The following is an 18,460-nucleotide window of genomic DNA, read 5'->3' as shown; positions in this document are numbered from 1 at the left end:
GGTAGTTACTTGTGTAGTTTCACAGAGGCAGCCTACACTGATAACATAGCTTAGGCTGCCATCGTGAAACTACACAAGTAAGGCAGCCAGGGATGCTACGCTACTTCTGACTGACTACGCTAACTACGCTGGGTGCGGGAACACGAGCCCGATGGAATAGCAAAATTATGTTTTTATTTTTCTTTTCAAAGTGACGGGACATGGAGCATAGCTCCACCCCCCGACACCCACGAAGCCACTCCCCCGGGTTTCGATTGGCCCACAAGCCAATCAATCAAATACAATGGATGACCATCGATATGTAAAAATATCAATGGTCATCCATTGTATAGTTTAGCACTATCGTGGCCAGTTGCAGAATTGCCATCAATGGCAATGGCAACTATGGCCATCCCTAAATGGGGGACACGGGAAGGGAGAGGAGGCAAATAGATTGTGTGTGTATAACGCTGGGCGGGGGGTGGAGTTGACTGTGTAACTCCGCCCAGCGTTATATACACACATGATTGACAGATCTGGCTAAATATATAACAGATTTTTAAGACTAAGGTGTAATCTTACACCTTGCACCACTGAAACCCCTATCTGTCACTCAGCACCATAGTCTCTGACACCTTCAGCTATCTCTCAGCCCCCTAATTTTCTGACAACCTCAGCCATCTCTCCATCATCAGATTTTGATACCCCCAACCATTCTCCAGTGCTACATTTTCTGACCCCCACAGACATATCTCCAGCAACCCATGTGATCAGCACTATGTACCAACACTTGCTTCAGTGGAAAATCCTTCCAAGGGACCTTTCTCTTCAGTGGTTGATCAAAGGCTGCTCTAGTGATGTCTGCTTGAATGGCTATGGCTTTCATGGAAACTCTAATGGATAGTGTCTCCTACTGTTCATTATCTGGTGACATCTTCGAGGCAAATGTTTACTCCTCAGAAGAGAAATGCTCCCTTGTTAGTGTTAGCAGGTGCTGCCACGGGTGATTTGCCAAAAGCAGCCACTTAGCGGTGGGAGTGTCAGTATCACACTAACAACAAGACAAATATAAACAAAGAAGTGGCGCTTGAATGATGAAAAACAACCAATTTATTACCCAATTTGAATGATCATAAAATAATAAACATAAAAACAATTGTAATAAAATGGAACAAATTCCCGTTCCTATTATGCTGCCATAGATAACTCAATGAAGGTCAAAAAGTAATTGCATAGTACATGCCCACAGGGGTCAATAGTTACCCAGTACCGTTAGAGGTTGGTAATCCAATCGGATAGCATTGCAGCAATTGTCCTCAATAGCTGCGGAGTGGTGCCTGACCGGGCACAATTGTATTCCAAGGGTAAAGTAGAGGATTGAGGTGTTCAATTCAGACCAGGTGGCAAGTGGGCTGATTGGTAAATAGCAATGGAAGACAGAATGGCTGATAGATTGCAGTCAATAGTAGAAGAGAAGGAAGTCTAGTCCAATTGCTCTTGACGTGTTTCGCTGTCTAAAGGTACAGCTTTATCAAATGTTTACTCCTCCAGGTGTTCCAAATTGGGGGTGGTTCTAATTGTCTGCTTATCAAGCCATGTAATGCGGCTCCACAGCCACCGAATACCCACCCCCGTCACTGTTTCCCCTCACAACCATGCAAGGGCATGTGTAACATAGACACATCCCCTTGCATGCCGCCGCTGTAGGAGAAATCAGTCGATGACTGCTGACCATTGAATGATTTTTCCTGCCTATGCAAATACAAGTGAGTCATATGATGTCAGCCACCCACCCCTCGCTTGCCCTCGTACCCATGGGTACGCCCAGCATTTCCATGGGGATGCCCATAAATTGCTGGGCATTCCCATGGCCCAGCCTGGCCGTTCGCAGTTGGGGTTTTGCACATTTCATGTGCAAACCCAGGACCATCTGGGCAGGGGACGAATTCAGATCATTATGTGTGATCCAGAATCAGCCCCTTTGTTAGGGCACATCGCCGCAGATTAAACTGATTGCATTTTAGTGATGGGTTTGTTTAATGTATTAATATTTGTGTGTGATTATTGTATATTTGTCTATGATGCTTTCCTAATGTATATGTGCACAAAAACATTTCCTACGATTTGTTTTTGACTGGCTGCTTGCCACCCACTTGCATCACGACTCCCATGTCATAAACTTAAAAATCAAATCTTGCTGGAACTGTTCTCAAGTCCCAAGAACCTAGCCAATGGGAGTCTGGGGAAGAAGGCTTATAGAGAACAGAGAAGTGAAGAGAAATGTTGAGTAAAGCGTGCAGGGGTGGCTGTGAAATGTGCATTGCTGCTGATCCTTAGGGTAAAGCGCTTTACTTTTTCCACATTTTGTTATGTTACAGCTTTAATCCAAAATGCAATAAATTCTTTTTTTCCCCGTCTAAATTCTATACACAATACCCTATAATGGCAAGGCTACAAAGTTTTTGGGTGGATTTTGCAAATGTATTAAAAAAATAAAAGAAATCACATGTACATACAGTAAGTATTCACAGCCTTTGCCATAAAGCTCAACATTGAGCTCAGGTGCATTCTGTTTCCACTGCTCATACTTGAAATGTTCCTACAGCTTAATTGGAGTCCATCTGTGGCAAATTCAGTTGATTGGACATGATTTGGAAAGGCACACCCCACAATTTACATGTCAGAGCACAAACCAAGCATGAATCAGAATCAGAATCACTTTATTGGCCATGTATACTCTCGTATACTAGGATTTTTTTGTGGATACAGTGCAGCTTCAAGCATTGTACAAGAGGGATGACAGGGCATACATACATACATACATACATACATACATACAGTGCATACAAATGACAATTCACATGTTATGATTTGAAAGGTTAGACAGAGCATTTAGCTGTTTAGATTAACAGTATCAAAAGCCGTGTACACACGGCTGTGATAGGGGCTGAAATCGCTGGGAATATGATCGCTGGCGACCATATTGCCAGTGATGGGAGTGTGCCCCGGCGATAAATCGCCGGGCAGGGCCGGTGCAAGGCACCGGAGCGCCCCAGGCGAGTCGGGCTGGGGGCGCCCCGGTGCCGGGGGGGGGGTAGGGGTACCTGTCGTTCGGCGCTCTCTCTAATCAAATCTGGCGGCGGAGGCAGCGGGGGTCCCTGCAGTCTATTAAAAATCACGAGCGCTATCCGCCGGGCTATGCGGAAGCGCTTCTAGTGTGAAAACACTGGCAGCACGCTGATTGGCTGAGATCAGCGTGCGCCGTGCTGCCAGAGTTTTCACACTAGAAGCGCTTCCGCATAGCCCGGCGGATAGCGCTCGTGATTTTTAATAGACTGCAGGGACCCCCGCTGCCTCCGCCGCCAGATTTAAATAGACAGGTACAGGTACCCGGGCGGCATTTTCCGCCCTCCAGTGGCCGGCGCCCTAGGCAAATGCCTAGGTTTGCCTAGTGGTGGCGCCGGCCCTGTCGCCGGGCACGCATTCCCGTTTTCAGCCCCGTTCTAATCGCTGCTCCTGCGACCAGCTGATTACCTCTGTGGCACCGCCGGCAGAGGTTCCCTTTCATCAGCGACCATCTCTGGTCGCTGATGAAAAGGAGACACTGAGCAATATATTGCTGAGCAATATATTGCTAGCAATATATTGCTCAGCAATATATCTCCCTCGTGTGTACGCACCTTTAGAGTACATTGTTCAATAGTTGAATCGGGAAGAAGCTTTTTGCTGTTCTTGTCGACTTGGCAGGGATGGCCTTGCCTTGCAATAGTTTTAGCATTCCCTACTAGCAAAACTGTGGCAAGTCATGATGGGAATTGTAGTTTCACAACAGCTGGAGGGCCATAGTTTGGACATGCCTGATCCAGATGGTGCTAAATAAATAAGAAGTAGAAAATAATTGGTTGCTATGGGCAACATCCCATCCATCTTAGTAAATTTATCCCATCTAATGTTAAGGCATTCATACAGCCTTTCAGTGCACTATACACCAATAATATTACTTTGTAAACACAATACATAGCAAAGACATACTGTATCCAAACCTATAAAATATCATCACTGTCTGTAGTAGTAATGGTCAGCCCTTGCACCTTATATTGGCAAAACGCATTTACTTCTAAAACACGATTCAACGCTGCACAGCAGTACTGTTTTCTGAAATCTCAGACGACCGGATTCCCTCCCTCCACATCCTACTCATTTATCAGATGAATGTGCAGATGTGAAAATGCTCTTTATTTATCAGGGGGATGGGAAGATTTATGTTTGGCAAGGAAACGATACACACGTACCGTCTTTCTTGGCTGAAAGTCTTAAGTAACCAGCTACAGAACTCTTAAGAATAGAATTAATGGAGGAGGTCTTTCCATATGCCGTTTCTTAGGGTTTTACTTGTGTACCATTCGGACTTCTGCACCTAGACCTGTATATTAAGGTATAAAGGGGGAAATTTACTAAGAATACGAATACAAAAAATTGTATTCGTATTCTTGCTACAAATGAATACGACTGCATACCTCGTATGCAAAGTCGTGTACCGGAGGGGGATTTACAAAGCAGTCATATACAACTGCTTTGTAACCCTCTGATGTTGTATATACGTCCGCTAATACGAATTCCTACAGGCAGTCGACTGATCCATGCAGGCTGCAAGGTGTAAAAAAAAATAGAAATAAAAATAACTTGGCCGACTTTCTTGGCTCCTGATTGGCCGCTAGGCGGCCAATAGAAATCATTCTGAGAAGAGCCGCAGAAGATGAAACATCTCTGCGTGTCTCCTCAGTCCGATGCGGAGAGTGAGGGGAGTGCCGGCATGCTGAAGAATACCTGGACTAAGGCGGATCAAGAGAAGAGATCTTCGCCAGAGGACCAGGTGATTGGGATTTCCTTCCACAGCTCCACCATGGATTACTTCGGACCCCGGACACCGACATGGACATTGAGGACGACACGGACGCCGACATGGAAATGGAGGACGACCCAGGACCAGGACACCGGACACCAGAACCGAGGGCTACCTACGGGCTCAAGATAGGTAAGTATCAGTATGTATGGGCTTTGGATGAATTAAAGTTTTATTTTCATTGTGTCAGTGTGTATTTATTTTACTATTTTTATTACTGTGGAACTACAAGTGCCAGCAGGCCCTTTAATGCCCCGCAGGCTGGGACTTGTGGTTCTCCAAGTCCCAGCTTGCGGGGGAGGCTTGCTGGGACTCATATTTTCACAGTTTTAAACAATAGTTTTTCATCTATTTTTTTTACAGTTCAATCAGCCCGGTGGCCACCGCACAGGGCCACCGGGGACAGCACCAGACTTCAGCCTGGTCAGGTAAGTCCTGGAGGGGAGACCCCTTTAATGGGGGGGTCCCCACTCCCCCAGGGCCCCTGGCCAGGCTGACTGGTCAGTAGGGATGAATGTTTTGGCCGCGGGACCTTATATAATAAGTGTCCCCCGGCTGTGACATTACCCTGCTGGCTGGTTTGGCCTGGGGCTGGTTCTTAAAAAATGGGGGACCCCTACTCATTTTGTCCCCCGTATTTTGGGAACCAGCCCCGGACCTGGAACCTGGGGCTGGTTGTAAAAAATCGGGGAACCCCTATTTGTCGGGTTCCCTGATTTTTTATTACCGGCCCCGACTCTTTCAGCCTGGTGCTGGTTACAGCTGTGGGGGGGACCCCACGCTGATTTTTTTCATTTATTTATTTATTTTTATATTTTTTTACACTAAAGCCTGCACGGATCTGACTGATCTGTGCAGGCTAAAGCAAATACGACAGGAAAATAAGGTGTATTTTCCTGCCGTATATTCGTGGCTGTTTCACGGCAATTAGCAGCCGTATTTTCAATATGGCTGCTTAGTAAATCAGGATCCACCATTCTTTTGAATGGTGATTCCTGTCGTATTCTAACAATGGTGTAGACATTCGTATTTGTAAATACAAATACGAATGTCCCATCAATATGAATACGAATATTTGTATTTTTGGCATAGTAAATGCCAAAAATACAAATACACCCCAAAAAAATCGTATTTTCCTAGGAAAATTCGATTTTTCCCACTAATTCATATTAGTAAATTTCCCCCATACTGTCAAACACACAGATACTGGAAGAATATGTATAAGATAGATAATAGATTGCATTTACATCAAAAAGCTATGGTGGGCATGTTCCTGCCCACCTCCACCTGCCACCTTGGAGAAGTGCAAGTTCTCTGAAACTATCCTGGGCATGAGATAGATAGATAGATAGATAGATAGATAGATAGATAGATAGATAGATCTAGTGTTTTGCTAAAATTGGAACTTTTTCAAAGCTCCACTGTCTTTGATCCTTAATTTGAGCGAAATGCGTTATTGTGCTATTTATTTGCCTCTATCAAGAGAATATTGGGTACTTATGAGTTATCCGGGCGCCCGATTTCTAAATCGGGTCGGATCGGGCACATCGCATCGCATCGCATGCGACCATCGGATGCGATGCGATGCGATGACCCGATTTTTCCATAGGAATCAATGTTAAAATGGACAGAGTCCATTTTAACATGGAATTCAATGGGAAAAAGGGGTCCTTTTCATACCCCTACTATCCAAGTGGGCATGGAGTTGGATATAAACCTGTGGCGAGCGTAGCGAGCCACCGAGCCCGAAGCGTGGCGAGCGTAGCGAGCCCCGCGAGGGGACATAGAATACCGTCCCCTCGCGGGGCTCGCTTCGCTCGCCACGCTTCGGGCTCGGTGGCTCGCTACGCTCGCCACAGGTTTATATCCAACTCCATGCCCACTTGGATAGTAGGGGTATGAAGAGGACCCCTTTTTCCCATTGAATTCCATGTTAAAATGGACTCTGTCCATTTTAACATTGATTCCTATGGAAAAATCGGGTCATCGCATCCGATGGTCGCATGCGATGCGATGCGATATCGCATCGCATCGCATCTGATTGTATGCCTTAACTTAAGGCATACAATCAAAAAATCGGGCGCCCAGATAACTCATAAGTACCGAATATTGGAATCCAACATCCATTTGGTCTGGTTTAAGTGGGGGTAAATTGGAAGTTCATGGAATACACCTGCACAATCATAGTCTGGATTCGGGGTCCCCGGCCACCTGTGTAGTAACAACTCTTAAGCAGGAGCTGGGCATGATGGTGCTGTGAGTAAGAGACATGGCACAACACATCTGTGAACTCCTTGCACAAAGGACATCCACTGCATGTGCAGTGGCCCGGCATCACAGCGGTTGGGTAGTACCTGGTACCAGGAGGGACAATCAACATCAGGCATTGAACCAGCTTGTACATTACTTAACTCTTGTGGGGATGCATATAGGACATCTTGTAAGAAATGTCGACTTAACACTGCCTAATATTATGTGGGACATACATTATGCTATAATTCACCCACTAAGGAGAGTGCAATTAGCATCTTGTATACGGAACTTTTATTGCTGCTATTCAAGGTCTATACTCAACTTAAAGGGATTTTTGATATGTATGCTTTTATATCATTAAGGAAAGTCAATAGGGTACTTGTTTCCTAGCACGGCCACAATCGTATGGATCGTGTACCTTTAAGTTAAGGTACACGATCCATACGATGGACCCGATTTCCTTTGAAATCAGGTCCATTTTGCCGGCTAGGAGACAATATCGGGGGCATCGCGTCGGTCGGGACCATTAACAATGGTCCCGACGCGACCGACGCGATGCCCACGATTTCCCCATAGGCTTCAATGTTAAAAAATATTTTAACTTGTCGGGAAAGGTAAAATATCGGGGGCATCGCGTCGGTCGGGACCATTAACATTGGTCCCGACGCGATGCCCCCGATTTTTCCATAGGCTTCAATGTTAAAATATTTTTTAACATTGAAATCTTGAAAAAATGTGAAAAATGTGAAATGGGCCAATATGACCCATTTCACATTATAGATGTCCCCGTCGTCACCCCACGATAGACGCCAACCCGAAGCGTGGCGAGCGCAGCGAGCCCGCGAGGGGCGGCGGTGCGCGTCCTCCGACCTTTTCATTCCCCTACTATCCACGTTGGCGTGGAGTTGAGAATAGAATAGTGTGGCGAGCGCAGCGAGCCACCGAGCCCGAAGCGTGGCGAGCGCAGCGAGCCCCGCGAGGGGACGCGTATACCTGTGAAGTTCTCAACTCCACGCCGACGTGGATAGTAGGGGAATGAAAAGGTCGGAGGACGCGCACCGCCGCCCCTCGCGGGCTCGCTGCGCTCGCCGCGCTTCGGGTTGGCGTCTATCGTGGGGTGGGGTGTACGCCGGGACATTTGGGGGGGTTGGGAATATTTTACATTGAATTCAATGTAAAATCGGGTCCCAGGGACCCGATTTACATTTCATTAAAAAAAAAAATCGGGTCCAAAATCGGTCGGTCGCGTAGATCGCATCGCATGCGATGCGATCGACCCGATTTTTCCGACACGACCACCCCGATGTAAATCGGTGTGGCCGTGCTAGGAAACAAGTACCGTCAATAGTTTAATAATTACAATATAATAGTATAAATTCCTTATACATATATAAAAATTGTTATGAGGTGGCCATCTATTGTTGTTAATATATAATTTTTAAATTAAAAAGTAATTTTTATTCATTATACTGTATATGGCCCTTCTTCTAGTTGAATTGGTCGGATGCGTATTTTCAGACAGGAATCGAGTGTTCTTAGCCCCGCCTTCCGTACCGATCGCTCACACTGTATGCGGTAAGACGCCTACCGCACGGACCGTGAGTGGATTTTTCATTTGAACACCTCTGTTGGAACCTCCCCCATCATTCGATGGTCGGCGAATGCTGGACCGAGTGGTCAGACAGCACCGAGTGCTCCAGACCACTTGGGCATTTCTCCATGCAAACGCAGGGATATGGGCGGGCAGCTGGCATCTGGCTATGTCATATGTCTGCCCATGAAACGCGGGGCGTACGCATATGGTAATGAGCCCAAACAGCCCTTCACGCCCCTCTCTACCCCCTGTTCGGATTGTTCTAACCGCTCGTTCTCTGTACAGAATTCACGCCATATTCGGACGTGCACGGCATTTGCACATGCGCAGATATGCCTCTGCACTTGCGCAAACACCAACCATCGGCCATCCATCTGCATTCGGAGCCATCCGACTCAATCAGAATAAGGAAAAAAATGACACCAGTTACCCGCGCTCACAAACAGAGATTGCTGCTGGAAGTACCACAAAATTGGGATACCACACCCAAATAAAATACCACAAAACCACAAGAAGTGGATCTCCACAGCGCTACCTCCGGAAGTGTTTCTTGATTCCTAAGTAGGATCAAGACTCCAATGATATCGGAAAGAGAAAATAATAATAATACAGATTTATGATTAGTGAGGGTCCATAATATTAGATTTCAACTTCTTCCTAATTCCGAAGTGACTCACCTAGTCTAGCTAGGAGATGTTCCCATAAAGGTTTCTTTATAGATAATAAAAATGGGGACTCACCAGAGGGCAATGCCCTATATTCATCCAAAGGTATCTTTTATTCCAAAGTGACAGGACAATGTGGATAATCCAAATAGACGATTTTATTCCTTAAAAACAGGACTTTCACCCTCCCACTGCACCAGAACGATCCTCTCCCACCCGGAATGGAAGAGATATAGTCCAAGAAGTGTAGATGGCAACACACCAGTGGATAGGGGGTCAGTCCAGAATAAGATGATCCTTAAAAACACCAACGCGTTTCGAACTAAAAAGTCCTTCCTCAGGGTGAAGAGTACTCTTCACCCTGAGGAAGGACTTTTTAGTTCGAAACGCGTTGGTGTTTTTAAGGATCATCTTATTCTGGACTGACCCCCTATCCACTGGTGTGTTGCCATCTACACTTCTTGGACTATATCTCTTCCATTCCGGGTGGGAGAGGATCGTTCTGGTGCAGTGGGAGGGTGAAAGTCCTGTTTTTAAGGAATAAAATCGTCTATTTGGATTATCCACATTGTCCTGTCACTTTGGAATAAAAGATACCTTTGGATGAATATAGGGCATTGCCCTCTGGTGAGTCCCCATTTTTATTATCTATAAAGAAACCTTTATGGGAACATCTCCTAGCTAGACTAGGTGAGTCACTTCGGAATTAGGAAGAAGTTGAAATCTAATATTATGGACCCTCACTAATCATAAATCTGTATTATTATTATTTTCTCTTTCCGATATCATTGGAGTCTTGATCCTACTTAGGAATCAAGAAACACTTCCGGAGGTAGCGCTGTGGAGATCCACTTCTTGTGGTTTTGTGCAATCAGAATAAGGGCCTATGTGTGGTGTAATGTGAATTTGGCCCTGGTGCATAACATTAACTAGCGCAGTATCTTTGGTCTTTGTATTTGAAGTGAGAATGCCAGGAACCCGTGGAAAGGGGTAACCATTGTTAGTTAGGTGTGCAGACACTAACACACCAGATAACTAACTGTAGCTTATTTATTTAATTATTGACACAGATTACTTACATATCTCCAAGAGCACTCTCATTGGTTACAGCTCACCCTTTTAAAAATACCAAAAGTAGAAGCCGTATTTTGTACTGCCTGTTTATATTTATTATAGGACTATTTCATTAACCCTTCACTGCCTTAGAGTAAGACAGCTGACAGTAGATTCCTATATCAGCAGAGCTCTTCCCTCTCACTACAATATAAAGTAGAATACATCTGGACAGCAATCATTATGGTCAATCTATGACCTTATAGAAATATAAAAAATTTATATAAGTTTTTTATTACTATATACAGCTATTTTGAGCTACTACACAATTCTCTGTACTCTCATTGGCATGGAAAAGAAACAATATACCCAGTGGCGTAAGTTTGTCACAGTTGCCCGGTGGCAAGATATATATCGGTGCCCCCCCCCCCCCCACACACAGACACAACCTTATATAATATAATATGTGTGTGCGAGGGGGGGAGGGGGGGGCACCAATATATATCTTTCCACTGCGCAACTGTGACGAACTTACGCCACAGTATCATTGGCTTTCAATTAACGATATCATTGGATTTCAATTAACTGATTTGAACCAGCAGGGGAGGAGAGGTTCCCCCTTGGGAGCAGGAGCCTGGCGGCAGATGACTCCATTGCCTCCCAGAGTTCTGCCCCTGAATATACCTATAGCCATACCACACTGTTAATACCCAACCCGTCTTAGTTTGGAAGCCAAGTAGTGTTGGATTTGGTTAGTACCTGGTAGGGACACCACCGAGGAATATCCTGTACTGTTAGTGGAGTAATTTACCAACACAGATGCAGAACTTTTAGATATATATATATTATTTCACAGCATAAACAACACTCATTGATCACCCGCTGCCAATCAGACAAGATGGCCAAAAGCAGAAGTTGGTCTTGAATTATATATGTAACACCCAGGTACAACGATGTGATTGTGGACCAGATGACAAGGAGTTCCTTTGTCTCTCGTTGGGTCTTTTATGACCACAAACACACTGTGACAGAGAGGCAAGTACGCACTCTCCCCTATTAAAGACTGACACATTGCGATGGTCCAACACAATTTTATCACATTAACAGATTTTGGGCTATAACAATGGAATGGAATATGCGTAAGAATGCAGTTACCCTGGAACTTAAAAGGTTTGATTAGTGACAGGTAGTATCAATAAACAGTGCACAAGCTGGATATAGGCTATAGAGCACAGTCACTATAACCCAGCAGCAATAAACAGGCAGCAAGTAGGTGAATCATGTGACAGGTAAGCAGGCTGTTTTTAGGGCATAGTCAATATAAACCAGCAGTCATACACAGGTAACAAGCAGGTGAATCACATGACAGGTGAGAAGCTGGCTTTAGGCATTGTGGCACAGTCACTTTAAACTAGCAATAACACATGGGTAATAAATAGGTGAATCACATATCAGGTGAGCAGGCTGGCTTTAGGCTTTATGGCACAGTCACTTTAAACCGGTACCAAGTACTGTAGGTGCATCATGTGACAGGTGAATGGGCTTGTTCCATAATTTCCACTGCGTCAGATCCTGCCAATTATGCCAAATGTAAGAGCACTGGGGCGAGGCTAAACGAGAGATCAGGTACTCACCAGTCGACCACCGTGACGGTCTTACCTTTGGGCCAACAACAGTCCCGGATCTCATTCACTCCCAGACTGGTTCTGACTGCAGTCCTCTCTGCAAATAAAAGACGACTGCTCTAAACTTTGGGTACAACCACAGGGAGGGGGTGTCTTCCGCTGAAGGGAGGGGATGTCATCACTGGCCCGGTGGCCTCAGACTGGTTACACCTGCTTGTGGAACACTGTGGGTGCAACCTGGATGGGAAACACTCCAGGGGGTTGAAAAGGGATCACGGACAACAATGAAGACAGATTTGACACAGATTATCTTCACTGGGTGGGTACTTGTCCTCTTCATGAATGAACTGGCGGGGTTCCTGGTCCCGGCACCTGGAATACCCTACTAACTACATGGATTGCGGTGCACTGCAATCCCTGGGGCACAGTGCTGGCGCACCCTGCATGCTAATGAAGAGGGGATGTTTCTATGAGCAACCAATTAGGATCTACTTCTTATTTATTTAGCACCTTCTAGAAGATAATAGATAGAATGTGATTGGTTGCCCATAGCATTCCATCTTCAATAGAATTCCCATCTTAATGAATTGGAGGAATCCAGTGGGAAGGATAAGAAGTGGGCTCTTATGTATAAATATTAGAATTAAAAAAAAATGTGCAATCAGGCAAAGCCATACCCGATGTTGCCTAGACAAGACTGTATATGACTGAAGTAATAAAATAGAAAGAAAATGGTTTCTGCCATTCTGAAGGAAATTGACATTGTCTATTATTTGTGACCTAGGCTAATTGTCTGGATTTTATTATTTACAGTAAAGCCATTGCTAGTTTACGTCATACTAGTGTGTCAATGTTTTTATTTTCAGATCAGTGATAACTACAGTACAGTATATACTGTAGTGTCATGACCTTTGAACTATGCAAGAGAAGGTTCCACACATTCTTGTACTGAGCCATTTGCTTTGTAATTGAATAAAAGTATTTGACAAGTCTATATGCTTATTTGATTTTTTTGCACTAAGCAGAATTACAGTATATATAATTAAGTGCTGCTAAAAGCACTAAAAGCACATGAAAATTGCATCAAAAAGCTACATACATGCTGATGCATGGGGCAGTACTCAGTTGAAGTGAATTAAAACTTGCAAACGCCTGACGTTACTTGTCTACTTATTAACATTGCTTGTAAAGGCATGTTCATGTAACCCACATTTCAATGAAAGTTTTCTATTATACTGTACAGTACTGTATGAGAGAGAGCGAGAGGTCGGAATATATAAACCATAAAAAATTTGATAAAACTCTGGTTTTCTGGGGAATTACCGCATTTTCTTATAAATCAACACAGAACAGCCACGTTTCCAACACAGAGGGAAATGCCAGCTCTTTCTGGCGTTACCCTATAGAAGCCTATGGGCTTCTTTTTGCTTCCCCCGCTGCCCTGCAACAGACCCCACCCCCAACCCCCCGCCACACACACCATCCCCGTTCACCTGCTGTCCGGGCAGCCTCCTGTTGTGCTGCTCAGATCCTCTGCGATATCAATCGAATATACAGTATTAGTACATATGCGATTAATATCAATGTGATGTGTGGTGGGATGTACCACAATTGCTTAGTACTGTGTGGTGGGATGCACCGCAATTGCTTAGTACATCCCACATATTGAGAGGGAGAAGAAGACTAAATGATATGATACTGAAACCAAAAAAATGGTTATTTAGTTTGCTGGGTAAAGATGAGAGTTCTGTTGAAGATGGGATGTTGCCCATAGCAACCAGATTCTGCTTCTTGTTTTTTAAGCAGATTGTAGAATATTAAATCTAGAATCTGATTGGTTGCTATGGGCAAAATCGCGTCTTCAATAGAACTCCCATCTTAGTACATTTACCCTTGTTACTGCAATGTTTCAAGCTGAAAAGGCCCTTTGTGGTCAATAATTGAGTAAAAACCGACATACACTACTGCAACGTCTCTGAGTGGAGAAGTCGCATACGATCCCTCTTGAACCTTACATGCATATATCATATGCAGTCCTTTGCATATGATATATCACATACGATCCCAGCAAGGGCTGCAGGATCTGAGAACCCTAGGTACAGCCCTTGCCATCTCCTGCTCCAAACCGATGCGCACGGGACCGTACATTGAATTGGAGGTTAGGCACAAACAATTTGTCACTTTTCACCAGATTTCTCAGCCTAATGCATTGTAATCGGGTGGATAGTGCCCAAATCGCACTGGTGTATGGCCAGCTTTAGAGTCATACCAGCCTGAAACGATGACGTGAGATGCTGTAAACTATTTCTATTTAAGCATTGTATCATGGACATTTTGTACAATATACTACATTTATTTTCACCAAAATTGTTTTTGGGCACAGGGGTATTTTAGGAGAAGATGAGACCCATATGCAGCCTCTTCGATCTAAGCCCCCTTCTTTCTGCCAGCCGTACTGTAAGAATCTGAGCACTACAAGGCTCAAATTCTGATACATATGCACAATTTCTCTACTGCACATGAGCAAGAACTGGGAAAATGTCTGCCGTGCTATTTTTCCAGTGATTTCTGCAGTTTTGCTGAGGACTATGAAGGGGAAAGTATTCAAGAAATGTATAGAGTGTATGGTGTGGGCCACATGTGTGTGTGTGTGGACTGCACATACTGCACCCATTATTAATACACTAGTAATTGGATCCAGTTCTATGACATGTACATGAGAGGAACAAAAATGTATCCAGTGCCATTAGAGTTTTGGCACCTAATGTACAGAAAATCCGAATGCTGATTAAGCAATGATGAAGCATGAACTACCAAAGGGTGCTGACATGCCGACACTTTAATAAGTGCATCAGGTGGTATGTAAATGAGATAGGGGTGAGCCAATCAGAGAGTTTAGGGAGTAGTAGGCAGGATAGAAAGGATCACATGCTATAGTGATCTTCCTCTTTTCTTGTGAATCCCCACCCTGCCATCCCTATTTCTTCTTCTTGGCGGTGGTAAAGAACGGTCATCTTGTGTAGTTGTGTGAGTTTGTAGTTAGCGGGTGCACTCTCCCTGTCATCGATTGGCATGGGCCATGCTTCTGCATGGGGGATGGCCACACCTTCTGCAAGAGTGGTGGTGCTGGGAGAGTGATCACCAGCGGTGTATGGATGGTATGGTGATGCTTACCCCCACTTTCCTATCTTGACCGTTCTTTGGTGCCGCCACCATTTTGATAGTCTATAATGAGTTGTCAAAATAAATTTGACATTCAAGTTTTGAAACGCCAGCACTTGTGTCTGTGTCTTTATTTTAGTGTTAAGTATTAGTTAAGTTAGTGCAAGTTATGGTTTAAGTTTATAAAGTGTGGGGCATAAAGATACCCAATGGTGAGTTCATGCAAATGATAGCAGATCAACATTGCCGTTTAACCCAAATGAAAGGTTACATAGAGCCAAGGGCTTAACTACCATAGTTACAGTTAGTGCAGTTGCTATGGGGTCCACAGCTGAATGAGGCCCACCTAATCTGTTAAAGTAATATGTGCTATAAACATTTTTCACTATTTAGTGCTACAGTATATTAGGGCCCTTACAAACTTTTGCTATGGGGCCTAAAAATATCTGGTTACGCCACTGCAAAGATCCATTATTATATTCCTAGATCAGTTGTTATGTTGTCCAGAAATTTGGTGCATCCAAGCTCCCTTTACATTAGTTATATAGTCCAATGTGTATGTATGTTGAATTATTCACAGCAATCCTGAGTACTTTTTTGTTATGTATACCACACACTTCTATTACAGGACTGCGGCCTTCATCATGTAGAGTGGCTTAAACCACAAGGCTGAGGTGGATGTAAGTGGTGGCTTTTACCAATAGCTTGTGCTAGATCCATTAATTTTATTGACTTTGGGGCTCATCATCAGTCTGCTTGTTGAATGCACTCAGTTTCTTGGAGACTGTTTGGCTAGCCTAAACTACACTCAAAGGGATAGAATATCCACCTTTTTATTTTATTTCATTTTTTTTTTTTAATTAACTTTATTTAGAAGCGAACACATATACAGAAGAAACACCTCAGCCTCAGTATGCTCAGTGCTTAAATGTGCATCTTAAAGGCACCTCAGTAAGTTTAGTGCTTAAATGCAGTGTTTAGTTGATAACTCATCTTGAAACCAAAGGCACATCTAGAATAAGACTTAATGTATACACTGCCTATGGAAATGTACAGTAAAAAAAATAAATGTACGTTACACATGAAAATGTTTCTGGCATCGACTTTTTGCTGTCAGGTGGGCTGCTCATTCTTGGCTCCAATGATTCTGGCATATGGTAGCTTGGTAACCGAGGCCCAGGAGCTTCTTGTGTTGGGTAATCATTTTCAGTCAATTACAAACTAGACCATGAGCAGGTGCTGTGACCTGAAAATAAAGGTCACTCATCCAGAGCTGGACCCTCATGAGTGGAGATCAACAGATGTCCACCTCTATCCTTTCCTGCTCAAGCCAATCAGTGCATTAATGACCTTATCTTTGTTTATGATCTGCATAAAGAGGATATTTTGAAATGGGCTTACAAAAGAGGTCCCAGTTTTTACATTTGTCTTTTTAATTAATCATTTTGTGGTAAACATGCTGAGAGCTGGCAGGTACTGATTGCTTTAAATGCTTACAGTGTAATGAAAATGTGTGCATTCTAAGGATCTAACTCATGGTTGAATGCAAAGGCGGTAGCAAGTGTAATTTTCTAAGGCTACAGATTTGAAAGAGAACCCCTTAGAAGAGTCACCCAGCCAGAGTTGTGTTGGGAAATTCATTCACAATTGTGTGCACATTTGCAGCCTACACGCAAGAACAAGAAACATCAATTGTGAGGGTAAACCATTGGCTACTTAGACTCCCAACAACCCCACCCTTCCACTGGACACTGCCAGCCCAGGGCATTTCCAAAAATAGGGGATGGTCCTGTGAAAATTGGGACAGTTTGTAGGTATAGTTATAGTCTATTTACAATACATTCAACAAACATCCTGCTCTGCACAGCACAATAACTATTGCTACAAAGTACTGTAGGGTTGGGTTTGCTCATGGTCACCAAGATGGAAGCCATGCTGTACTCATGCAAATCAGGGCTGGTCAGTCACCTGCCCCATTTAGGTTCTGAGAATTTTTATGTCCCCATAAGATGATAAGGATGAAGGACAATTGAAATAGGGTATTTTTATTTACTAAAACTTTATGGTCTGATCCTTTTGCTTTCATCTACCTTTTCCGGTATTAAAATAATACACAGATCTACTTACAAGGGGCTCTATTGAAATGGAGCATGAACTGGCTCTTGGAAAATATCACTATATAGTGCATCGCAACAATGCTATGTATGATAGTAACATTTTGTAGCCAGTCCAACAACATCCTCCAATAAATGGGTATGCGGTCCCTGGGTCGACAATGTCTAGGTTGATAGTTACTAGGTTAACCACTATTGGACAACAACATTGACAGAAGGTCAACACTAGGTTGACATGGATATGGTCAAGTTGACATGTTTTTCACATTTTTTTTAAAGGTGGTCCTTAATAATTTAATATCCAAGTGGGCATAGAGTGAGATTAAAATAGAGCGTGAGGCACCATGCCCTAAAAATGACAAGATAAGCGAGCCATGGGGGGGGGGGTACACTTATACAGTGTCCAGGTCGAAATAGATCAACATAGACACCAACATTTTTTTAAAAACTCATGTCGACCTTATGCATGTTGACCATGACCATGTTGACCTAAAGCTTGTGTCAACCTTCTGTTAATGTCGACATAGGGTATGTCAACCATCCTTAGGTTCGACAAAGTCACTGTTGACCATTATTGGTTGACCCAGTGACTGTTGACCTAGACATTGTGTATTATCTATACCGTATCCCAATAAATGAATCCTCGATGATATCCTGGGAGGTAGCAGAAAGACAGACATATCGGGAGTCCGATACGTTTTCTCTACACTGTGCCTGCTATATAGTATTGCCTTCCTCTCCAGCATCTGCCCACATCACAGCATGGATGCTGGACACAAGGTGACAGAGCCACAGAGCATTAGCTGCGGACTTCACTGCTCCTCCTCACACACTACTTAGGTATGCTTTTGCCATCTCCACATGTTGAAATGAAAGTGTGAAGCCAAACGGATCCATGAATCACTCACCCCATACTACTACATGTATGGGGAAGAGATATTTACACTGATCGCAAATATTAGACTTCTCCTCAGTATACACCTTTGTGAATACGAGAGCAGTGAAAAGCACAATATCTTTTTAAATACTTTGCAAAACAGGGTTTTTATCCAGAATAGCTATTGCCAGTTTAGCACCGGTAATACATTGCTGATAGTTGTGTGTATTACACA

The sequence above is a fragment of the Crinia signifera genome, chromosome 4 (genome assembly GCF_055691185.1).
Source record: "Crinia signifera chromosome 4, ASM5569118v1, whole genome shotgun sequence".
Classification (NCBI taxonomy): domain Eukaryota; kingdom Metazoa; phylum Chordata; class Amphibia; order Anura; family Myobatrachidae; genus Crinia; species Crinia signifera.
Note: the sequence above shows the minus strand (reverse complement) of the source record.